This window comes from Triticum aestivum, chromosome 2B (assembly GCF_018294505.1).
Source record: "Triticum aestivum cultivar Chinese Spring chromosome 2B, IWGSC CS RefSeq v2.1, whole genome shotgun sequence".
Classification (NCBI taxonomy): Eukaryota; Viridiplantae; Streptophyta; class Magnoliopsida; order Poales; family Poaceae; genus Triticum; species Triticum aestivum.
Genome location: NC_057798.1, coordinates 678,970,772 through 678,976,962, shown reverse-complemented (window position 1 = coordinate 678,976,962; position 6,191 = coordinate 678,970,772).

Sequence of the window (6,191 nt, the reverse complement as noted above, 5' to 3'; positions counted from 1 at the left end):
ACGGAACGAGTAAAGAGACTTGCTGGTAACGAGATTGAACAAGGTATCGGGATACCGACGATCGAATCTCGGGCAAGTACAATACCGCTAGACAAAGGGAATTGTATACTGGATCGATTGAGTCCTTGACATTGTGGTTCATCTGATGAGATCATCGTGGAACATGTGGGAGCCAACATGGGTATCCAGATCCCGCTGTTGGTTATTGACCGGAGAACATCTCGGTCATGTCTGCATGATTCCCGAACCCGTAGGGTCTACACACTTAAGGTTCGATGACGCTAGGGTTATAAAGGAAGTTTGTATGTGGTTACCGAATGTTGTTCGGAGTCCCGGATGAGATCCCGGACGTCACGAGGTGTTCCGGAATGGTCCGGAGGTAAAGATTTATATATGGGAAGTCCTGTTTTGGTCACAGGAAAAGTTTCGGGTTTTTCCGGTAACGTACCGGGACCACCTGGAGGGTCCCGGGGGTCCACCAAGTGGGGCCACCGGTCCCGGAGGGCTGCATGGGCCAAGTGTGGGAGGGGACCAGCCCCAGGTGGGCTGGTGCGCCCCCCCCCCCACAAGGGCCCAAGGCGCCTAGGGTTTGTGGAGGGGGTGCTTCCACCTAACTTGGGGGGCAAGTTTCCCCCCTCTCCCCCCTTGGCCGCCACCCTTAGATGGGATTGGGGCTGCCGCACCCCTTGGGGTGGAAACCCTAGAGGGGGCGCACCCCCCTCCCTCTTCCCTATATATACTTGAGGGTTTTGGGGCTGCCAACACATGAGTTTCTCTCCCTCTTGGCGCAGCCCTACCTCTCTCCCTTCTCCTCTCCCGCGGTGCTTGGCGAAGCCCTGCAGGATTGCCACGCTCCTCCACCACCACCACGCCGTTGTGCTGCTGCTGGACGGAGTCTTCCTCAACCTCTCCCTCTCTCCTTGATGGATCAAGGCGTGGGAGACGTCACCGGGTTGTACGTGTGTTGAACGCGGAGGTGCCGTCCGTTTGGCACTAGGATCTCCGGTGATTTGGATCACGACGAGTACGACTCCTTCAACCCCGTTCTCTTGAACGCTTCCGCTTAGCGATCTACAAGGGTATGTAGATGCACTCTCCTTCCCCTCGTTTCTGGTTTCTCCATAGATAGATCTTGGTGATTCGTAGGAAAATTTTGAATTTCTGCTACGTTCCCCAACAGTGGCATCATGAGCTAGGTCTATTGCGTAGATTCTTTGCAAGAGTAGAACACAAAGTAGTTGTGGGCGTTGATTTTGTACAATATGCTTACCGTTACTAGTCCAATATTGTTTCGACGGTATTGTGGGATGAAGCGGCCCAGACCGACCTTACACGTACTCTTACGTGAGACAGGTTCCACCGACTGACATGCACTTGGTGCATAACGTGGCTAGCGGGTGCCAGTCTCTCCCACTTTAGTCGGAACGGATTCGATGAAAAGGGTCCTTATGAAGGGTAAATAGCAATTGACATATCACGTTGTGGTTTTGCGTAGGTAAGAAACGTTCTTGCTAGTAACCCATAGCAGCCACGTAAAACATGCAAACAACAATTAGAGGACGTCTAACTTGTTTTTGCAGGGTATGCTATGTGATGTGATATGGCCAAGAAGAATGTGATGAATGATATATGTGATGTATGAGATTGATCATGTTAATGTAATAGGAATCATGACTTGCATGTCGATGAGTATGACAACCGGCAGGATCCATAGGAGTTGTCTTAATTTATTGTATGACCTGCGTGTCATTGAACAACGCCATGTAATTACTTTACTTTATTGCTAACTGGTAGCCATAGTAGTAGAAGTAATAGTTGGCGAGATAACTTCATGAAGACACAATGATGGAGATCATGGTGTCATGCCGGTGACGATGATGATCATGGAGTCCTGAAGATGGAGATCAAAAGGAGCAAAATGATATTGGACATATCATGTCACTATTTGATTGCATGTGATGTTTATCATGTTTATGCATCTTATTTGCTTAGAACGACGGTAGTAAATAAGATGATCCCTCATTAAAATTTCAAGAAAGTGTTCCCCCTAACTGTGCACCATTGCGAAAGTTCGTCGTTTGGAAGCACCACGTGATGATCGGGTGTGATAGATTCTTACGTTCACATACAACGGGTGTAAGCCAGATTTACACACGTGAAACACTTAGGTTGACTTGACGAGCCTAGCATGTACAGACATGGCCTCGGAACACAAGAGACCGAAAGGTCGAGCATGAGTCGTATAGTAGATACGATCAACATGAAGATGTTCACCGATGATGACTAGTCCGTCTCACGTGATGATCGGACACGGCCTAGTTGATTCGGATCATGTAATCACTTAGATGACTACAGGGATGTCTATCTGAGTGGGAGTTCATAAGATAAACTTAATTATCCTGAACATAGTCAAAAGATCTTTGCAAATTATGTCGTAAGATCGTGCTTTAGTTCCACTTTTTAGATATGTTCCTAGAGAAAATATAGTTGAAAGTTGACAATAGCGATTATGCGATCAGTAGAAAGCTTATGTCCTTAATTCACCGCTCAATGTGCAGAACCCCAAATGTCGTCTGTGGATGTTGCGAACATCGGACATACACGTTTTGATAACTACGTGATAGTTCAGTTAAACGGTTTAAAGTTGAGGCACCAAAGACGTTTTCGAAACATCGTGGAACATATGAGATGTTTCGAGGGCTGAAATTGAGATTTCAGGCTCATGCCCACGTCAAGAGGTATAAGACCTCCGACGATTTTCTTAGCCTACAAACTAAGGGAGAAAAGCTCAATCGTTGAGCTTGTGCTCAGATTGTGTGAGTGCAACAATCACCTGAATCAAGTGGGAGTTGATCTTCCAGATGAGATAGTGATGTTTTCTCCAAAGTCATTGCCACCAAGCTGCTAGAGCTTCGTGATGAACTATAACATATCAGGGATAAATGTGATGATCCTTGAGGTATTCGCGATGTTTGACACCGTGAAAGTAGAAATCAAGAAGGAGCATCAATTGTTGATGGTTGGTGAAACCACTAGTTTCAAGAAGGGCAAGGGCAAGAAGGGATACTTCATGAAACGGCAAATCAGCTGCTGCTCTAGTGAAGAAACCCGAGGTCGAACCTAAACCCGAGACTAAGTGCTTCTGTAATAAGGGGAACATCCACTGGAGCAGGATTACCCTAGATACTTGGTAGATAAGAAGGCTGGCAAGGTCGATAGAAGTATATTGGATATACATTATGTTAATGTGTACTTTGCTAGTACTCCTAGTAGCACCAGGGTATTAGATACTGGTCGGTTGCTAAGTGTTAGTAACTCGAAATAAAAGAGCTACCGAATAAACGGAGACTAGCTAAAGGTGAGCTGACGATATGTGTTGAAAGTGTTTCCAAGTTTGATGTGATCAAACATCGCACGCTCCCTCTACCATCAAGATTAGTATTAAACCTGAATAATTGTCATTTGGTGTTTGCGTTGAGCATAGACATGATTGGATTATGACTTTCGCAATACGATTATTCATTTAAGGAGAATAATGGTTACTCTATTTATTTGAATAATACCTTCAATGGTCTTACACCTAAAGGAATGGTTTATTAAATCTCGATCGTAGTGATACACATTTTCATGCCAAAAGATATAAGATAGTAATGATATTACCACTTACTTGTGGCACTGCCATGTAAGTCATATTGGTATAAAACGCATGAAGAAGCTCCATGTTGATGGATCTTTGGACTCACTCGTTTTTGAAAAGTTTGAGACATGCGAACCATGTCTATTGGTGTATACGCATGAAGAAACTCCATGCAGATGGATCATTTAGACTCACTTGATTTTGAATCACTTGAGGTATGCAAATCATACCACATGGGCAAGATGACTGAAAAGCCTCGTTTTCAGTAAGATGGAACAAGATAGCAACTTATTGGAAGTAATACATTTTGATGTGTGCAGTCCAATAAGTGCTAAGGCATGCAGTGAATATCGTTATCTTCTTACTTCACGGATGATTTGAGTAGATACTAAGTATATTTACTTGATGAAACACAAGTCTGAATTATTGAATGGTTCAAATAACTTCAGAGTGAAGTTGAAGATCACCGTGACAAGAGGATAAAATGTCTATGATATGATCATAGAGATGAGTATCTGAGTTACGAGCTTTGGCATGCAATTAAGACATTCTGGAAATTGTTTCACAATTAATACCGCCTGGAACACCATAGTGTGATGGTGTGTCCGAACATCATAGTTGCACCCTATTGGATATGGTGCGTACCATGATGTCTCTTATCGAATTACCACTATCATTCATGGGTTAGGCATTAGAGACAACCGTACTCACTTTAATAGGGGACCACGTAATTCCGTTGAGACGACACCGTTTGGAGAAACCTAAGTTGTCGTTTCTTAAAAGTTTGGGGCTGCGACGCTTATGTGAAAAAGTTTCAGGTTGATAAGCTCGAACCCAAAGCGGATAAAATGCATCTTCATAGGACACCCAAAACAGTTGGGTAACCTCCTAATTCAAATCCGAAAGCAATAGGGATTGTTTCTTGAATCGGGTCCTTTTCTCGAGGAAAAGTTTGTCTCGAAAAGTTGAATGGGAGGATGGTGGAGACTTGATGAGGTTATTGAACCGTCACTTCAACTAGTGTGTAGCAAGGCACAGGAAGTTGTTCCTGTGGCGCCTACACCAATTGAAGTAGAAGCTTATGATAGTGATCATGAAGTTTCAGATCAAGTCACTGCCGTACCTCATAGGGTGACAAGGATGCGTACTATTTCAGAGTGGTACAGTAATCCTGTCTTGAAGATCATGTTGCTAGACAACAATGAACCTACGAGCTATGGAGAAGCAATGGTGGGCCCATATTCCGACAAATGGTTAGAAGCCATGAAATCCGAGATAGGATCCATGTATCAGAACAAAGCATGGACTTTGGTGGACTTGCCCGATGATCGGCAAGCCATTGAGATAAATGGATCTTTAAGAAGAAGACGGATGTGGACGGTAATGTCACCGTATTTGAAGCTCGACTTGTGGCGAAAAGTTTTTCACAAGTTCAAGGAGTTGACTACGATGAGATTTTCTCATCCGTAGCGATGCTTAAGTCCGTCAGAATTATGTTAACATTAGCTGCATTTATGAAATCTGGCAGATGGATGTCAAAACAAGTTTCCTTACCAGTCGTTGTAAGGAAAGGTTGTATGTGATACAATCAGAAAGGTTTTGTCGATCCTAAGGATGCTAAAAGGTATGCTGGCTCCAGCAATCCTTCTAAGGACTGGAGTAAGCATCTCGGAGTTGGAATGTACGCTTTCATGAGATGATCAAAGATTTTGGGTTTATACAAAGTTTATGAGAAACTTATATTTCCAAAGAAGTGAGTGGGAGCACTATAGAATTTCTGATGAGTATATGTTGTTGACATATTGTTGATCAGAAATGATGTAGAAATTCTAGAAAGCATATAGGGTTGTTTGAAAAGTGTTTTTCAATGGAAAACCTGGATTAGGCTGCTTGAACAATAAGCATCAAGATCTATAAGATAGATCAAAATGTTTAATAATACTTTCAAATGAGCATATACCTTGACATAATCTTGAAGGTGTTCAAGATGGATCAGTCAAAGAAGGAGTTCTTGCTTGAGATGTAAGGTATGAAGTTAAGACTTAAAGCTCGACCACGGCAGAAAAGAGAGAAAGGACGAAGGTCGCCCCTATGCTTCAGACGTAGGCTCTATAGTATGCTATGCTGTGTACCGCACCGGAAGTGTGCCTTGCCATGAGTCAGTCAAGGGGTACAAGAATGATCCAGGAATGGATCATTGAACAACGGTCAAAATTGTCCTTGGAGTAAATAAGGACATGTTTCTCGATTATGGAGGTGATAAAGAGTTCGTCGTAAAGGGTTACGTCAATGCAAGCTTTAACACCTATCCGAGTGACTCTGAGTAGTAAACCGGATACGTATAGTGGAGCAACCATTTGGAATAAGCTTCAAGTGGAGCGTAGAAGCAGCATTTACAATATGACTTAGAGATTTGCGAAGTACATACGGATCTGAATGTTGCAGACTCGTTGACTAAAACCTCTCTCACAAGCAAAACATGATCAAACCCCAGAACACATTGAGACTTAATCACATGGTGATGTGAACTAGTTTAGACACTAGTAAACTCTTT